Genomic DNA, 20,557 nt, shown 5'->3' on the forward strand with positions numbered 1-20,557 from the left:
TCTACTCCTGTTCCCAGTCTCTGTCTACTCCAATCACGAATTTGCATATAAGTGGGACTCCGGACATTCGCAGGTCTCCTATGCTGAATCTTCCAATTAGCAGAACTGTGTGAAGTAAACTTCTGCATCTACATCTATGGAACGTATATTTCATCAGCCAGTGTTGCTTGACAATATATTGGCGATGAATGCTCCAATTGGGCGGGAGGCGTCTGCCTCCGCGCTGCAGGGCTGTCGCAAATGCACGGCAGCTCGTCCCCATTAGCTAACTGTCAATACACAACACGTGCTTGCGCCTAGCCAGGCGTCAACCTCGTCCGCTGTAGTACCACTGCACCAAATTTCTGCTGTAATTTCTGTTATGAAATTTTGCTCCACTTGGCTGAACGGCAGTATCTTCTACTTATCCCTTTCATCATATCGTGAAAACTTGAAATCTCTGTAAAGACTGCCAAAACCAGGTATCTGGAGACACAGTGTTAGACTTTCTGGCTAAAGTTTATGATTTAGAAGTTCAGGACATAAAAACTTTTTCTGCTGTTCCTAAACATTTCACGTGCTGTACACTTTTTCTTTTGGACCGGTCTTTACTTCGAGCACCAGCAATTGCGCCGGAGACACGTGACATAGCCTACGTCATTATTATCGAAAGGTAATACTAATTGTTGACTACGTATTTGCTTCGGATTTAGGGAGACTGTCAAACCTTATGATTTCCGTCAAGATAGCACCTGTAGTCCTGCCGAAGCAATATCGCTAGTTTGACGCCTTAGGAGAAATTCTTGCGTATCCAGTAGTACAGATTCGTACGTGTACCCTTGTACGAGTATAAACTGGTGAGCCAGAACATTATGAGCATCTACCTACTATCGATATAAACCCGTCCAGGCGATTGCAGCGTCATCTGGGTAGGAATGATTGCTAGTCACACACGCATAGTGCATATAGTATCAGTGTGCATGCTGTCCGTATGTGGAATGGGGAAGGCGCGCGATCTACCGGAGTTTGACCGAGGGCAGATTGCGATGGCCCTGAGATTCGGCACGAGCATTTCGGAAACTGCACCACTTGTCTGGTGTTAGAGGAGTGCTGTGGTGAATATCTTCAACACGTGGCGAAACCACATCCAGATGTCGTGGGGTTGGGCAGCCATCCCTCATTACAAATATCGCACGTCGTAGACTGGACAGATTGGTAAAACAGGATAGGCGGCTAACTGTGACGGAACTAACATCACTCTTTGACTCTGGGAAGAGTGCAAGTGTGTCTGAACACACAGTGCACCAAACGCTCCTAACGATGGGCCTCCGCAGCCGACGACCCATGCATGTACCAGTGTTAACACCAGGATATCGGCAACTACGACTGAAATTGCCCATGGCCATCGGCACTGGACGTTTCTCAGTGGCAAAGCGTTGCATTGTACCTTCATCTTCATGTCAATGGGAGGGGCGAATCCGTTGTCTTTGAAGGGAACAGCTCCTTGACACCTGTCCTGCCGGACAAATACAAGCTGTTGGCGGCTCCATTATGCTCTGGGGAACATTTTTGGGCATACATGGGTCCAGCGGAGCTCGTGCAAGTCACCCTGACAGCCAAGGAGTATCGTGCACTGGTTGCAGACCAGGTACACCCCATCATGACGACCATGTTTCCCGACGGCAGAGGCATTTTTCAACAATATAATGCGCCATATCACAAGGCCAGCAGTGTGATGGAGTGGTTCTAGATACACAGTGGCCATTCAAATTGATGTGCTGGCTCCCATCTCGCAAGATCTGAAGCCGATAGAACACATCTAGGACGTGACTGAACGTAGCGTCAGAGCTCATCGCTTCTCTCCCCGTAATTTACGGCAATTAGATGACTTGTGTGTGCAGATGTGGTGCCAACTCCCTCGAGCGACCTACCAAGGCCTCACTGCTTCCATCCCACGACGCATCGGTTATCCGTGCCAAAGGTGGGGTGTTAGGTAAATGGTTATAATGTTCTGTCTGATCAGTGTATACAGGGTATTTTAAAATGATGGCGGGCATCTTTGGAGTATTATAGAATAAACTGACCAAGCAACATGGTGCAGCTACGACAGTTGACTGAAATACTGCAGCATCAGTATTCTAATCGTAATTCTACCACAATGATTCGTATTGTGCGTGGTTTCCTCAAATGAGCTGAGGTGAATGCTGCTTAAAATGCCTCGGACGATTTTCTTTCTAATCTTTTCGCAAATCCGAGATAAGCTTCATCTCCAATGATCGTGTTGTCGATGTGATGTTAAAATCCAATTTTTCTTTTTCCTTACAGACGATTTGGAGATAGAAATCTATGTATGATAAACTTATCCAGTTAGAGTATAGAAAAAAAGGTACCAACACACTAACTGTGCGCCACACGATCACAATTTATCGCCATTTTCGCCACTCTTCATTTCTTCAGTCAGTGAAAATATTGGAAAATTGTCCTTAAAGGTAATGACACACACACACACACACACACACACACACACACACACACACACACACACACACACACAAACAAAAATAGAAGAGACAGTAGCTGTCTAAATTGCTTACTGTGTTCAGCAAAACACCAAAGGTTGAACATGTAGATATTATTACTCACACTAATTTTACAAGGAAACAAATTACACGAACTGTCTGAGGTACCTGCCCTTAACATTGCAACACGCTTTCCGCCATTGCCTGACGCACACGTTATACGTAAATCTGTATTACTATTACGACTACGACTAGTAGTAGTAGTAGTAGTAGTAGTAGTAGTAGTAAAACTAGTACTACGCAAGCCACTGTGCAATGCATGGTGAACGATATTTCGTTACAATATTAGCTGCATTGTCCTATTCCATCCCTGTGCGTGGCGAAGGGAGAATGATTCTCCCTTTGCCTCAGTACGTTCTCTAATCTCTCTTATCATGATGCCATTAGTATTGTTACACAGGTATCCAAGAACACATTTTCTGCAAATTTAACCAACGGGGTTTTGTGGGAACGATGTTATTCTTTCCGTGTGTTATCCCTAGATACGCTGCCAACTAAATTCTCACATGACCCTCATTGGGGACTCATAAAGCGTACGCTCCAATGTGTCCAGCTGATTGATACTTTCGTCACCGTATAGTTGTGTAGTTGGGTGACTCCGCCAAGCTCGTACACAATACCGATTTTTCGGTAGGATTTGGAAACGTGCACATTGTAACAATGTTACAAAACGTTTGATTTGAAAAGTCGATTGGAAGACGCGTGTTTTTAAATGACTAAATGAGACTACGCAATCAGCTCCTGAAGACCACGCAAAGTTGACCGGCCGCCGTGTCGTTCTCTGCCGCAAGACGTCATGGAGAGGTGTGGGCTCAGCACACGGGTCTGCCTGCCGTTATCGCATTTTCAGGCCTTCTCATTCAAGTAGCCCCTCAGTTGGCATCAGGAAACTGAGTGCGCTCCGTCAGTCCTCCGTCCAAAGGAAAATCTGTGGCAGTACTGGAAATTGAACTCGGGTCCTCCGCATGAGGCAGACTCGCTGACCACTCAGCTACGGAAGCGGACCGTTTTTAATTACTATTACAAATTCTCCAGAGTCGCAAGACACTGTTTATGGAACGTATGGTAGAGATAGGCGAATACGAGAACACTGCTATCGAGAATCAAAAGGAATCTAATAAACATCTGAGAACTTGGAGTAGTCTTCTATTTCAGTTCTTAATGGAAGATTTTAAAGAGTTTTAATTTACAGTTCTGTTCGACGAATCTTTGGAATAAATGTCATCAGGCATCTTACTTACAGGTCTAGCGATTCCGAAAACTGTGGATTTAACACTAATACGGATCGTTTTCCGTACATGTAACCCTCTTCCTATTGTCACCTCCACTCACGTGTATGCCAGGACAATCTTATCCTCATAGTACTTCTGGCCATATAGCAATTGCTTTGTGTAAGACGTACGGTAATATTGCTCCAGGCCTTACAGAGACATGTAAACACATACATGGATGCATACATTCATCTCAAACTGCTCAGCATTGCGAAATTGTGTTATTTGCGCCAGAATTTGTCTTAACGTGTTAATAACACACTAATGCGATTTGTTTCTAAGTGCGGTAATTTTCTTTTATGGAATGTGAAGCTAACTATGAAGTAACTTAGGAAAGTAATAAAGAACCTTCAGAGCGAACGCAGTACTGCACATTAACGGGGAATTGATGAACGTACTCCGTAAGAAACTGCACAGCTGCTGCTTCAGGAGCCATATTGCGCTTGCGCGAAACGAAAACGTCCCCTCTACCACGCCCAATTGTCACTTTGTTATTCTGAACCAGCGATAGTTTGTAGTAGTCTGCGCGGACGCGGCCACGTGCTGTGTTGCGCGGCTGCGTTGGAAATGGACTGCGGCGCGCCGAAGTATTGTACTATATTTCAAGCGTGGGAAGGTCAAGCTGGCAACCTTCACGCTCTCCTTGGGGACATGTTCGCCTCTCTCGCTCCCAAACTCCATTTCTTCGTCTTTTCATCCCCGACGCTCCTGCTTGCTACTGCTACTGCAGCAGTTACTGCGTCGTTTTGTCGACTTAAGACTTTCCGCTGTATCCCTGAGGCTAGTCATTGCTGCGGACGTTTTACGTGATGTCATTTATCAGACCATTGCGATGTGTGCCTGTTGACGTAAAGTCAGAGTTCACTTCCTGTTAGGCCCATTCGAAGTGACTTTTTCCCTAGTGTTTCTCGATGTCTTAACATATAGATTACTTTGGAAACCACGGCAGAATCCCGGGCTGCAGTCTATCAGAAAACAAAGCGCTGAAATCAGTCCTGCGTCTCCGCTTGCGATCCAAAATATTATTACCCTTTCAAAACTGAACAATAAATATGAGATGCAGTCAAATGAAACGAGACAGATGGAAGAAAGTAAGTAGACTGTTTATTATTTAAAAAATAATCGCCCTAACTGCTAATAAATTTATCCCACTAATACAGAAGACCGTAAATTCCTTCATCGAAAAATATTTGCGGTTGCCTACGGAAGCATGATTGAAGTAAGGCGTGCACCTCTTCGTTCGAAGCAAATCGACGACCACGAATGTCTTTCTTCTGGGCTCCAAAAATAATGACATCACATGTAGAGAGATCGGAACTATATGGAGGATGTGTAAGGGCTTCCTACCGCAACTTCTGCTGCGTGGTCGACACAAATGGTTCAAATGGCTCTGAGCACTATGCGACTTAACTTCTGAGGTCATCAGTCGCCTAGAACTTAGAACTACTTAAACCTAACTAACTTAAGGACATCACACACATCCATTCCCGAGGCAGGATTCGAACCTGCGACCGTAGCGGTCGCTCGGTTCCAGACTGTAGCGCCTAGAACCGCACGGCCACTTCGGCCGGCTGGTCGACACAATCTTGGCGACATGTGGGACCACTCAACGTATTAATAATTATGACGATTACTAATGAAATAATAAACAGTTAAATTTTTTCATCTGTCTCATTTTCATTTGACTGCCCCATTATACGTGCAGCTGATACTTTCGAAACTGGCCCCAGGCGTCCTGGACGGGTCAGCTAGACCGCTGTTTTTCATATATTTTTCAAAAATCGTGATACCGTAGCTGTGAATGCAATAAATGTTTATTATATCTCATTTGAAATAATGAAACCTGGTTTATCTAATCTTAAAAATGTTACTACGTGATATTAAAATTAGGAGACATACGAAACACATCACTGAAATTTGTTTTCATTACGAAGAGAAACTTGAGTATACTGTTCTTACGCATAAATGCGGTAGGTGTTGAAACAGTCAGGCATACAAAACCTACATCACATTTCGAACACCAGCAGGATATTTCTTTTCGACACGTTTTTCCCTTCTGACTGTTACTGACATCGTGACATGTTTTTCGGACACGTGTTGGGTGCGATTTTTCATGATACTTCTAACTACCATATTTGGTTTACGAATATTCATATCGCGGTACAATATTTCAAACGCTTCAGTACATTATTTTTTTATTTGTTACTTGCTTTAGTATTGTCACACAGGATTATGGATCAATATCAGAATCATCAACTTCCCTTTCTGAACTGGAATCACCGATTTCTTCTTCCGGGCATTGGAAACATCACTATAATCGTAATTTCCAGCCTCAGAACGATGTATAACGCCAGCAATGGGACAACAAAGATACACGTAGCAAACGAAAGCAGTGTGGGACTCGACACAGAGCAGAACGTCCAGAGTGCTTTTGTGAATTACAGATCAGGTCGGACGATGCAGAGACCGTTCTTTGTGCATGCTGCATCGCTACCGACAGCAGGCAGGAGGCGCAATGTTAGCTAAGAATTTTTACACACAGCGCGAGCGAGGCTGTGCGCCGTCCGCTTAACCAACTGCCTCTAAATGGCTCTGAGCACTATGGGACTCAACTTCTGAGGTCATTAGTGCCCTAGAACTTAGAACTAGTTAAACCTAACTAACCTAAGGACATCACAAACATCCATGCCCGAGGCAGGATTCGAACCTGCGACCGTAGCGGTCTTGCGGTTCCAGACTGCAGCGCCTTTAACCGCACGGCCACTTCGGCCGGCAACCAACTGCTTCTGTCAACCCTACTCGGGCTCCGTACACAATGTGTTGAGACTTTCCTGGTGGTACTTGTATATAGTGTGACGTGACACACAGTGCGTCTCAAAAGTTTGGTGGATGGTCTGAGAAAATAATGGACTCAAGAGTTACAAACAAAATACCTATAAGGCCTTCAAAGTAATCGCTGTCAGCTAGCCAGTCGTTGTGGCCGAGCAGTTCTAGGCGCTTCAGTCCGGAACCGCGCTGCTGCAGGTTCGAATCCTGCCTCTGGCATGGATGTGTGTGATGTCCTTAGGTTAGTTAGGTTTTAGTAGTTCTAAGTCCAGGGGACTGATGACCTCATAAGTTAAGTCCCATAATGCTTAGAGCCATTTGAACCACTGTCAGCTACAGCACACTTCTGACGTCGATTGTAAACCTGTGGGTAAAATCCAAAATTAAAACTTTGTTGATTCGACAGCATGAGCTTGATCTATCGTGAATTTCTATCAGAGTGTGGTGGGGAAGGCGACGAACGAAGCGGGTAACCAGCAACGCGTGACCACTGTGCTTCGAGCGATTCCACAAGAAACATTTGCTGACAGTTTCCAACAGCTTTACAACTGATGTCAGAAGTATGCTGTAGCTAATGATGATTACTTTGAAGGCCAATAAAGGTGTTTTGTTTGTGGCTCTTGCTCCCTTTATTTTCTGAGACAATTTGCCGAACTTTCCAGACGTAGCTTGTATGAAAATGAAACGTAGGTGATAAATAATACAGATAAGAAGAGAGTAAAAGCATTTGCAGTATGCATTATTTGGGTACCTCGAGTAATCACTGAACAGGTGCTGAGTAGAATGAGGGGGAAACAAGTTTAATGACTGGAAGTAGTAGGAGTAGGTTGATAAGACACGTCCTGAGGCATCAAGGAGTAGTTACTGGTAATGGAGGGAAGTGTGGGAGGTACAAATTTCAGAGGGAGATAAAAGCTTAGACGCAGAAAGTAGGTTCAAGTGGCTACGTGTTGCCTATGCCGTGGTGAAAAGACTTGCACATGATTCACTAGAGTCGAGACATCGGTCAAACCAAGGAAAAAAGTCGTACTTCTTCCTATGAATATATTTTTAGCTTTTTTCTCTCGTCGAACACTGTCGTGTCATGAATTTAGAAAATAATCCCATTTCTCCAGCCTTGCTTATGCACATTCGTCAGACCATAGTTTTTCCCACACTTTCAAAGACCTCCAAACTGTGCAGAATGATTTCGCAGGTTCCAATCACTCGTGCAATTTTTCGTTTACATATTGTGAAATAGGCTCATGCAATCCTATGTTATACAGGGTGTTACAAAAAGGTACGGCTAAACTTTCAGGAAACATTCCTCGCACACAAAGAAAGAAAATATATTATGTGGACATGTGTCCGGAAACGATTACTTTCCATGTTATAGTTCATTTTATTACTTCTCTTCAAACCACATTAATCATGGAATGGAAACACACAGCAACAGAACGTACCAGCGTGACTTCACTTTGTTACAGGAATTGTTCAAAATGTCCTCCGTTAGCGAGGATATATGCATCCACCCTCTGTCGCATGGAATCCCTGGTGCGCTGATCCAGCCCTGGAGAATGGCGTATTGTATCACAGCCGTCCACAATACGAGCACGAAGAGTCTCTACATTTGGTACCGGGGTTGCGTAGACAAGAGCTTTCAAATGTTCCCATAAATGAAAGTCAAGAGGGTTGAGGTCAGGAGACCGTGGAGGCCATGGAATTGACCAATCCATCAGTCACCGAATCTGTTGTTGAGAAGCGTACGAACACTTCGATTGAAATGTGCAGGAGCTCCATCGTGCATGAACCACATGTTGTGTCGTACTTGTAAAGCCACATTTTCTAGCAGCACAGGTAGAGTATCCCGTATGAAATCATGATAACGTGCTCCATTGATCGTAGGTGGACGAAACTAAAATGAGCTCTAACATGGAAATTAAGCGTTTCCGGACACATGTCCACATAACATCTTGTCTTTACTTGTGTGTGAGGAATGTTTCCTGAAAGTTTGGCCGTACCTTTTTGTAACATCCTGTAGATCTTGATTGCTGTGCCGTCGTTCCGCCAAAAATGATGTGGATGTTCTGGAGAAGTGTGCGAGCATTTCCATTACACATACTTCCCTCGCTCGATGCGCGTGCCAGTATGTATCGGACGGAGAGTTTGCATTCTGAATCGTTAATGAGACAGTATTCCTTTCCTGTGTTTGTTCAGGTGCGTGACTCATAATGGCACGGGTCGCTACTTCCGCAATGTCGCTCTGTAGTGTCGGAGTACGTTACTTTGCTTACCGCTATTGATGTTACATAGAGGTCGCAAAAATGTATCGGGACATCAGAAGTTTTCTCTTAGATGTTATTGCTGCAGGTAAGCAAACCCTATCTCACTAAAGTGGAGGCAACTGGCTATTTATTTCAAATGAAAAGGTTAGAGAGCAGGCCGCAGTGACCGAGCGGTTTTAGGCGCTTCAGTCCGGACCCGCGCTGCTGTTACTGTCGCAGGTTCGAATCCTGCTTCGGGCATGGATGTGTGTGATGTCCTTAGGTTTGATTAGTTCTAAGTTCTAGGGGACTGATGACCTCAGATGTTAAGTCCCATAGTTCTCAGAGGCATTTGAACCATTTTGCTCACCCGTAACAATGCGATGAAGAAAACTGTTCCATTCCGAGAACCGTTGCAAAAGTTGCAGACTTGCACCCCTCCATGTGCCGCTCTTTTGCGTTGGTTGGTCAGATTTCGCGGAACTCATGCGGAACAAACTTCCGGTACTGCAGAATATCATGAACAATGTGTCGAACACTTCTGAACGACATTCTCAATTCTACCGTCATACGCCGTAACGCGATCCGTCTGTTGTGAATCAGCTCCTGCATACAAGGTGTGTTCAAATCTGTTGTTGACATGCGGGGTTGGCCACTGCGATCCTCGTCGGTGACATTTCCTCTACTGGCCGCAAGCTTTAGACACCATTCTGCGACAGGCTGACGAAACATTACAATCCCTACCAGCTGCCTGTGAATTTCAGTCACGGTTACATGTTTTGCCCAAAGAAATCGAATAACTGAGCGGATTTCTTCACGAGACCAGTATTCCAGACGAGTCGCCATTTGTATGTACCTTCAACTAGCGCTGAATGTGGCTGAAGCTCTGCACAGTTTCCAACACATGTATCAGAATTGCCATAGCTACTGATTTCTCTGTAACTGACGAAACTATATCGGCCTTTTACCCTTAGTTACTGTTTAGCCAACGTACATACCGTTTTTGTGGACAGTCGTAGTTCACTGGTAGGAGACTACTACTACTACTACTACTGTTGCTGCTGGTGAAATAATCTTGCGTAACGAAAATTTTCTTGTATCTGTAGGAACTGATTCCTACTGAGAATGGAGGACGGAAAGTAGTAGTTGTTAGATGAATGTATTGATGTGGTTCTTATATTCATGAAACTATGACCTGAGCCGTATGTTCACGAGAGGCATAGCATAAGTTTTATTTAGCAAGAAAAAAAAAACTTTTGTGGATACATTTGTTGCGAGAGCATCTTTATTGGGGCAGAATGATTGATAACTGAGGCAACCAACATTATCTTTTACGAATAACCTGACTATAGCAGCAGCCGCTGGAGGAGGAGGAAAGGAGAATTTTATACACACAATAAGTTCGGTTATATCAGCGAACATAAAACGCAACTTACAAATATTTGGCGGCCAGAGAGGCTATACTGTGTTGTGAATCTTTTGGGCCATTATACTGTAATTTGGTCCACGTAATTGACTTCTATACTTATTTGCCGATGTCAAGTGAGCTGGCTCTGAGATTGATTGCGTTTGTGTGTTTAGATTTTATAGGCGCCGCCATCACTGCCGTTAACGACTTTGCACGATATATGTGAATAACAAAATTGTGAAATGGCGCTAGCTTTTTTTTTTTTTTTTTTACAGAGAATTTTTGTCCCAACAGTACGTTGCCTCACACATCGTGTAAGTCATTCAATTCTAAGTGAAAAATGTGACAAGTATAGTGACAATGATTGTTAAGCGATAACGGTGTAATTCGTCCTAGACTTCTTTTTTGTAAAACATAATTATGTATTTTATCTACATAGGGGAAGAAAGTCTTGGAAGTAACTGGATTATGATCTAAATACTTAACTAGTCCTTGTAGTGATGACCTCTCTTCCAGGGAAATACGTTTGGTGAACTTTGAAGCCCCTGTTTGTTATTTTTCGTGTGGTACGTCCAAATTACTTCGGAAGAGTTCGCTAGACCCAAAAGTTTATGTATCAGTGGTATCTATACCTCTCACAGAAGTAGGCTCTCTTGTAACAACTGGTTCCTGGTCTGTACACATTTTCTACGGGCGTACTAAGCTTCAATAGAAAACAACAGTAATCGTTGTGCCAAATGGAGCTGAAAAACGTTCCTGAAGTTAGAAAGCAGTATGCCTCTTCAGTATACGTGAGAGAAAGCGGCTATTGTTAAGTTATCGCCGTTTAAAATCTTGGCGGCTCTTAGATAAGAAACGTAGCACTCTTTCGTTTGAGACCTTGTCCCGCCAAGAAATCTCACGCCACGGCGCACCGTGATCTCCCGTTATCACGCCCAAGCAGAAGCCTTTTAAGAGCTGCGGAATCTTACAGTACGGCGTAAGACATTTCCAGATGCGCGGCGATCTTCCTACCACCTGCACAAGCATATTCGGCTGTGGAATGTATTGGCAAAGTGACAAAGTACATTGAAACGATGTGGTTTTCTCACATAGCGTGCATCAGCACGACCCCTTGATAAGTGTAGCAAGCTCGGCGGAACGCTCTACTGATTTACAGGGGGGCACTTTGGTAAATCTGTGACGACACTGCAGCTACAGCCTACGTGCGAAGTTAAAATGTCTTTAATTTTTGAGAGAGGCAATGCCATGATCAGTGTTGTTTGAGACACACTACGTGAATAATTAAGCTCACTTACCAAGGTGAAAGAATCGTGTGTGTATTTTTGACAGCAACGGGGAATGATCTTTGCCAGAGGAGGACAAGATCCCATAGATACTGGAAGAGTTCACTGAGTGTGCATCTTTCCCATCAAGTGTTAGGAATTATATAATCTGTAAAATCAAATTCATATCTTAAAAGAACTCGTTTTACAGAGTTAAGTGGTCTTCTGTTGCAATAATTTCATTGCCATTACATTTTCAGTTTAGTAATAAATACTCGCCTCGGTAAGAATTTTATTCCTATAACAGTGGTGTCTGAACGATTGGAAAGATCAGTCGCATTCAACGCTAAAGCAGCGTTTTTGATATGTGTGAAATTTTACACATTCTACGCACTAGTTGTGTTGACTAGTTTCCTAAATTCGGGACGCCGTGTAACACATTCCTTTCTCAGCGTACTCTTGATACTGGAATCGTTGCTGTCACGGCGTGGTATAATTTTATTTTACTGTAAAAGATAAATTATACTGAAAAAGAGGTGATGTCAAGAATATCAGTTTCACCATACGTGTCTGTAAAGTTTCTGCTGAGGTATATGAATTTTCAAAAAAACCGCGAAATTGATGACCATAAACTCACCTACTTTCAGATTTACGTTATCTGTTGTAGTAAATAAAAAGAGGAACCGATGATGATGTAACAGTACCGAAACAAATATGAACAAAAGTAACGTGAGAAAACAGAAATAGTTTTCCTCGAGGCGGCATTGTCAAAAATAATTTTGTGAACAATAACTAACTTTGACTACTGAACAAGAAACTGACGAGAGATGTGTGTTAACGAACCATTTATACTGATATATTTGGCGTTTAAAACATATACGTCTTTCGAAGTTTTGTTAAAAGTTTGTCAGTAAATTTTGTTCCTGGGAAAATTTCTTGAGCTCATATAAGACAGAAGTGCATATCTTGTCCCACCATCCTGATTTAGGTTGCTATGGTTTGTTAACATCCGGTTAGGCGAAGGTCACGACGTATTTTTCAACAATGCTTCGACCACTGCCGTCCATAATCTCTACACATTCACTAACAATGAATTTATTGTTGATTTAACAAAATCATTTATTAATTGGACCGTGCTGTGTGCTGTGCTGTTTTTTATATGTTGGATCATTATGGAATAGCTGAAAAACACTTCAATCGTTTCTATGGAATCTACAAAGAAGAGAGCTGAAGTTAGTCTCCAGTGTCAAAGAGCAGGTTTGAGTCGCAGTGAGTGCTGTAAAGAGATGGCTGCCATCCGGTTGGTTCTGTTCTAGGCCTATTAGTTTTCGTGAATGTATGTCGGTAATCTGTCATTAAGTACGTAAAGTCTCACTGTGAAAGACATGAAACTTAATGATGTAGCAATTAGGGCAGCAGGTAAAAATAGCTCGTGGCAGATAGGGAAGAAACGGCAACAAAACAATGTGTTAAATATTCTTACATAGAACTGTCTTGAAAGCGAAGTTTTACGATCACGAATAATCAGACAAGTTTAACATAAAAAATTCTTAGAACAGAAGGTGGGCAAAAAGCTTTATTGGAAGTATCAAATTCAGAAACTAGTGCAGACACTGTGCGCTCATCTCTTAACCTTAAGAATACGCTCCACTGTCACTGGTACTGAAACGGCTGTTGAGTTTGCTTCCTTTCCCTCTACCATACTTTTGAGGCAACTCGGCGTTCATAAAGATTACTCTTAGCAGGGAGATTCAGAACGATCTGCGATAACATTTCACGAACTTCATGCAGACCGCTGTTTGTGGGCAATCGTACGGACTCTTTCTAAAGGGACTGAAGGATGCAGACTGCGAACACTTGACAGAAATATGATTTTTCACTCGGACCGCCATTCAGAAAGCTGTGCTCTATTCTGGAGGTTACATTTTTAGTAGGCTTCCAGGAGAACCGTGTAAATGAGATTTTCAAATCTATGTCCAAAGTATCTATATTTCATACTTTTCATTCTGTACAAGAGTTTATTGCAACAGTTTAGAGCATTTTACAGTAATATTACTGATTTTGATTGCGGAACACGCAACTAATGAAAAACTTGAATACGTCTTACATATGAAACAGTAGAGACGTAGCACCAAGGTAATACCGAATGGTATCTGTCAAGTGCTGAGCAGACATCTAGCAGTTATGGAGCCTAACCCACACTCGCCTTGCCTCGCGTGCCATGTAATTTAATTTAGTAAGACGTGTCAATTGAACATAAGGAGTAAAAAATCGTATAAAATATTTTAAAATACGATGACCTCACCTACATTACTCATATAGCGTGCATAACCTAAGATGAGCCACAAATGCAAAGGATGTTGTCTAGTGGTCTTCATGGTGTAGTCAGTCGATAGTGACGTAAGCGAGAGATATTTGCTTTCTGATTCTGGTGAAGATGGCCACGGTTTCCGTGGGGATGGCATCAAGGTTCCAATATTCCTATAGGTGAAACAATTGAAATGACATAAGGAAATATATCAAAATATAAAAGTACGAACACTTGTGGAATGATAGATATTATTGAAATTTTTAAAACAGTTCTGGCTTTTAATTGGTTGGTTATTCAATAATTTGTAAAAAGGGCGCTCTTGATGTGGGAATTCCTTCTTGTATTCACTGTTTACTATGATAATAAAGGTTAATTTTTGTGAAAAATTATAAAATTATATATTTTTGCGTATTGTTGGAACTCAGTGGGAAAGGTAACCTTGTTACCTTTCCCCCTAATGACACGGTAGCCCAAGATCTAAATCACATGGATCCCAAAATGCAATTTACAGTTGGACATGAATATAACAAAACTGTAAATTAATTAAATTTGAAAGTGACCAATTATAGTGGCAAACGCGTGTTTGCAATTTACAGGAAACGCAAAATCTAATCACCAAACAAATAAAAAAATAAATTTTAATCTAAGTTACGCATCCTTTGTGGGCTCTCACGTTTCAATGTACGTCTGAAGATGGGACATTTGTCCTGAAACTGGGTAGTGCTTCAGTTTTTAGAAATAAATACTTTTTACTACTGAAACGGATTTTACCATCGACAATGAATAACACTTGTGGATGTCCCATGAAGCGAAAAACTGTATAAAAAAGCGTTCTTTGCGCCCATGACAAGTAGACCCTTGAAATTACCTTAATACCGAAGAAATTAATAATTAAATTCTATTTTTTAAATAAATTGCTCTAGGAACAGAACGATACAATATACAAAAGATTGAACCAAAAGTCTGAAAAGAATTTCACAATACATGGAGGGTGACAAATTAGTTCACATTAACATGAATTACATGGCCAACATCACAGATAAACTTCCGAGATCATTTCAGAAGAGTACTCTAAAGCATAAAAACTAACTAAACTCCGTGATCAGGTTCTGAAGGCTACGCGATGGGCCGCCGTGTCATCCTGTCACTCCTCGTCGGTTGCGGCATGGAAGGGCATGGGTCAGCGTACCGCTCTGCCGGCCGAGTCAACTATCAGACCTCGGAACCGCTACCTCTAAATCAGGTATCTCCTCAGTCAGCATCGCGAGGCAGAGCGCACCCCGTTCCAGTCCTCTATCAAGGACAAATCCCTGGTAGTGCCAGGGTTTGAACCCGGGTCAGACGCACTGACCACGCTGCTATGAAGGTGGACAATATAAAAGATTAATTCCACCATTATTAATTCATGTCAAGACAAATGGAGACATAACGTTGGTCAGTATCAAAACAAATAGTGGAAATGTGGAATATGTGACATAAAATGCAAAGACGGCGACAAACAAAATGCGACACAAACAGGCTGGAATTTTAATATAGGAGTCAGAGAACATACCTCGGGAAGCAGCTTGTGATAAATCTACTTTCGGCTTACAACCTCTCAATAACGAACATTCCGAGGGAAATATTCAGGAAAATTTACAAATTTTACCTATGGCTGTAACAAATGTACTACTGAATACCAGAGGAAATTGGGAATATACAGTCATCATAAGACTTGCTAAACGAACAAACTTACTTCAAGGAGATCGCTCTGTCACTCATCTATCACTTCTCCCTAGTTTCTATAACTCTGTGACTATCAAAGTTTTAATTTTGCAAGTAGATCGTACTTACAATTATTGTAACATTTTTATAAGTTTTTAAGATCTCATTGATGACTGGCATCTGGAAGAAATTAATATGATACATCAAAAAGGCGGTTGCGTACTGTCATAATGGAAGCTTGCATCCAATGCTTTGATGATCGCACATAACCGGCAGTTTCATTAGGGAACCTACTTCTGGAATGGATCAGCACACTAACATCAGATGGTGGACTTTATTAAAGTTATTCATTGGTTTCAACGCTTATGACAGTCGTCCCGCACTGCCATTATAATGTTCATACCAGCTATTTTCATTCAGCCACCGTCGATGCACATCGCAATGGTGACCGTATGCCCTCCATCCTCAACGAGACAAGCAAAGCAAAGATGTTTAGCGGACAGCACTACGAACTACATTGCCATGACTAAAACACAACTCTGCTTCAGTTTAGGTTACACACACCACTCAAGATTACCACGATAGATGTGTATCACTGGAAACCGTGGCGTCCATCCTCGCTAGAGCCAGAGAAACAAAAGAACTCTTGCTAACGTTACTATTGACCGAGGTCGCTATGATGATCATTAGGCAAAGTTCTATACATATGTGGCTCAGCTTAGGCTATGGACGCCAGGTAAGTCTGTGGTAAATTTTCAGTTCCAAAGGCCTCTGGTTCGATCCCCAGCCAATCCTATGATTTTTATGTTACTTATCACTTCTGGCGATGTTTAAAAATGTGGAAAATGCCAAGTTAACCGTGATTCGGAGTCCACGTTAAACTGCAGACCCCCATGTAAAAGTCGGTGGAGGACAATAATATACCATTTCCAACAGGTGTTAAAAACATTTCTCGGATTGATGATTTTTTTTTAATAAGCAATGTAAGTGGCGTTTTCATACGTTACCTCGAGGCTATACCAGTAATACCTCATTACCACATATTATCTTCAATAGTTGCCTAATGATTGTCTACTGGTAGAAGGCGCTCACAACAGTAAATAAACGCGATTAAGATTTTTTGTTTTGTTTGTTTTACAGTCAGTGTATGAATCGGAGCAGTTCCTCACACAATGTCCAGAATTATTGTTACTTACTTCATTGTCTATAGTATCGCATGTGTCTTCCAATTATTACATATAAAATTTTTTTTCTATCAAGATTGTGTGAAATATACGTACCGACTCGTCCCATGTCTGAATAGCATAAGCTCCCATGCCATAGAACCGAGGAGGAGGAGGGGGGGGGGGGGGGGGGGGTGGAGAGGATGGAATCAAAAGTGAAAGTTTTAACGTACTGCCCAGATCTACATAATTACGAAAGAAATAACGGTCAATTGCCATTCTAGTTTGTAAATGCGGATTAGATCGAATTTGTTGAGTTACTCAGTTCTTGTATATTTACATCGTTGCAATCTGAGGTGAAATCGTGTAAAGTAGTTAAAATATTCATGCTTGTTCAGTTCACAAGCTGATATCAGCGCCAATGGTGCATTCCTCAGAGATTAAACATTTTCAGGAACTTAATCATTGCTAAAAGGAAGTCGAAGTATCATAACAGGAATCCCCTTTTGAACTTTACTAGCAGTCAGGGGCAGTGTCCAAATAACTGCAAAAGTTCGAAGATTCCAAAGTAAGGGTTACATTTAGTGCTTTGTTTCCCTTTTAGGTGAAGTGAAATAGTGTGTGTGTGTGTGTGTGTGTGTGTGTGTGTGTGTGTGTGTGTGTGTGTGTAGCCGTGGGATAGTTCGCTGTAACTGGCCGTGAGCGCTGAAGCGTGTAACACCGGAAGCGCTGCTCGGACAATTTAGCTCTTAAAGCAATATGCTCGCTGACACTCCTCTGACGTCATTGCCGCTATCCTAGTGCTATAAGCGGCAATGCTTCTAACAGAGCGACGGTTTAGCAATCCTAATGTACCACCCAATGCATTGTTCGCAGTCATTTTGTCCTTACGGACGGTTCACACATTCCAATATTTTTTTCATCTTGCTAGTTGTTGCTTCTAATCAGTCACTAGTAAAAACGATTCCTCAAGTTTTCGGCACCTTCCATGAGTTTTTGACAGGGGGCGGCGACGTTTGTAGACTATAGCGTTCACAGTCAGTTGGCCGGCGGCGTCGATTGCCGTAAGTCATAGCGCATCATTGGACCGCACTATGAACTCGATGCGTTATACACCGCCTAAAAAAACACTACAATACCCTCAAGGACTGTGTTGAGTGGCACCAGGATATAATATGTGCACGAGGAGTTTTAGTTTTAGTGACTGTTAGTCACAATCATCTGTGATCAGATGGCGCTCAGGACTGTCTGTGCACCCTCTTTTTCGATTCCGAATGCAGAAGCCGTGCTGAGTTTGAAGGTGAACAGTGTTTGCGACAGTCATTCTAGATCACGACCACGCCCCGCCGATAAGTACCAACTCATGCTGAACAACTTCAGCCTCTTGAACAGGGTCTTATTATAGGCCAGTGGGAAGATGGCTGGACGTATTGCCGGATTGCTGCACATGTTGGGCGCAGTGCATCGGTAGTGTGTCGCTGCTTTCAACAGTGGTCTGTGGAACATTCCCATTCCCATACCTGTAGACCGGATCTCGGTCGTCCGTGTAATACAGACGCACGTCAAGACACACCCACCGTGCGAGCAGCAACCGAACTTCGTCCGTGGAAGAAATACGCCGTCGTGTTTATCTGCTGTGTCTTCAGGGACTATTGGGAACCGGCTGCTTATAACAAGATTAAGATTACCCGCGCCTCTGGCCAGGCTACCACAGACACCATGACACTGACGGGTATGGCTACTCTGGTTTCGTGAAAGTTGTCTGGTACCTGAGTGGGTTATGTCTGTATGCGAGTGATGGACGTACACGTCTATGGAATAGACTTTGTGAGCTGCTTATTCCAGAGTGCATTCACCAACTTCACACAGGTCCCATCCAATTCTTGGCTTAAGGGGTTTGGGGGTGGGGGGGTGTTAAAGCTCGCCGTCACATTAGGTGTTTCTGCAGGATAAGTATTCAGTACCCTCTACACAGTAGAAGCCGTTACCCCCGAGCTACTGCCATTTCTTCAGCGGGAGGGTGATGTGCATTTTCAGCGGGACAATGTCCGTCCAGTACGGATGCTGAGACGTATTCCGTCTTTGTGGTGCACAGCAACATCACCAAATCTCTCGCTAACTAAACAGGTACGGTACATGATGAAGCGGCAACTTACTCGTTCTCCATGGCAAGAACCATTTCCGAAACGCAAAAAAAAAACCTCTAGTTGCTTGTGACACTATCGCAGGATGCCATTTGGCACGTATATGATAGTTTACATGCGAGACTACACGCCTGCGTTACCGCCAGAAGGGAATAAACTGTGTACTGATAAAACTGTTTGGGCACCCTTTTCTGTGAAGTGTTTAATTTTGTTTGAGTTTATCATAGTCCTACAATTATACCTATCACCTCAATTGTCAATAAAATGACCTTGTCCTTGAAGGTATCGCATTCTTCTCACGGCCGTTTATTTAATACAGTGCAATAAGTTCGGTACAGAGCCGCTGTCGGACGACCTGCACGTGCTGTAGACCTGCACGTTTGGCAGGACGGTCAACTACGCTGCCACTTCTAAATGGATTCGCTAAGTACTTCACACATGCGAAATGACTTTCCTGGTCGCCAGGGTCACCTAAACTTACTCCTATCACACACGCGCTGTGCTTTCGGTAATTTTCTACGTATTATGCTCTGCTCCTATCAATGTGTGAGAAGTTTGGTAGACTATTGAGCTATCATTGATGAGCAGGACACTTCAGCTCTCCGATTGTCTTGTGAGGTCTCACGGCGAGTCGGAGTTAGTGGTGAATATGGGCGCTGCACGCTACTGCGGAGTTGAGTTGCTCACAGTATTGTCCTCTTTATACGACTAACTCTGCGTCCTGCAGTCAGGTGAGTGAGTAATTTGGCAGTCAGAAACCCACCGTGCTGCCGTATGGAGAGCCTGATTTCAATAATGTCATCCTCCTGTCCTCCGATCATTAAATAGGTTACCCCACTTGTGTGAAATTCGGTTATCTGGATTTTCATGATGTGGTATTGAGCGTCTTGTGTACAGAAGTATTTAGATTTGGTGTACACTGTTTACCAACACATCCGAATTGGAAATATGATGAAGTGTGATCAAGTGTTCTACATGAACATGATTCGCAATATATAAGGACACACTTCTGTATTTCTTTCTCCAGAAAAAATCTTCAGTGATGAAGAGAGAGTAGAGTTGTTAACATGCGTTCGCAGGTAAGATCTTGATACCCATCGTCGCGGCCCTCCCGCCGGAGGCTCGAGTCCTCCCTCGGGCGTGTGTGTGTGGGCGTGTGTGTGTGTGTGTGTGTGTGTGTGTGTGTGTGTGTGTGTGTGTGTGTGTGGGCGTGTGTGGGGGGGGGGGGGGGTGGTTGGTTGGTTGGGTGTTGTTCTTAGCATAAATTAGTTTAATTAGTGTGTAAGTCTAGGGACCAATGACCACAGCAGTTTGGTCCCTTAGGAATTCACACAAATTTGAACATTTTTTGATGCCCATCGTTGTAGGTGCTTTGTTTTTGACAAGCAATTCAGATCAGTGGCGATCAATAAAGCGGTGAGGTAGCAAATCTGCTCTTAGTGGCCGCTACTATACAATTTGTTTTTGTAACAAAGACCTCTGTGGACATCAAAGTACGTCATATAATTATCTATCATTTGTATGCCTGTATTGCTCTTCGTAATCTTAAAGTCCACTTTCATGTTCAGTCAGTGATACTATTTCGTGTTTGTAATAAATGTCTTATTTTTACGAGGAGGCTTGTAAACAAAAATCCCAGTCACTGAAAAAGTTTTTTGTACGTT

Source organism: Schistocerca americana, chromosome X (assembly GCF_021461395.2).
Source record: "Schistocerca americana isolate TAMUIC-IGC-003095 chromosome X, iqSchAmer2.1, whole genome shotgun sequence".
In the NCBI taxonomy this organism is placed as follows: domain Eukaryota; kingdom Metazoa; phylum Arthropoda; class Insecta; order Orthoptera; family Acrididae; genus Schistocerca; species Schistocerca americana.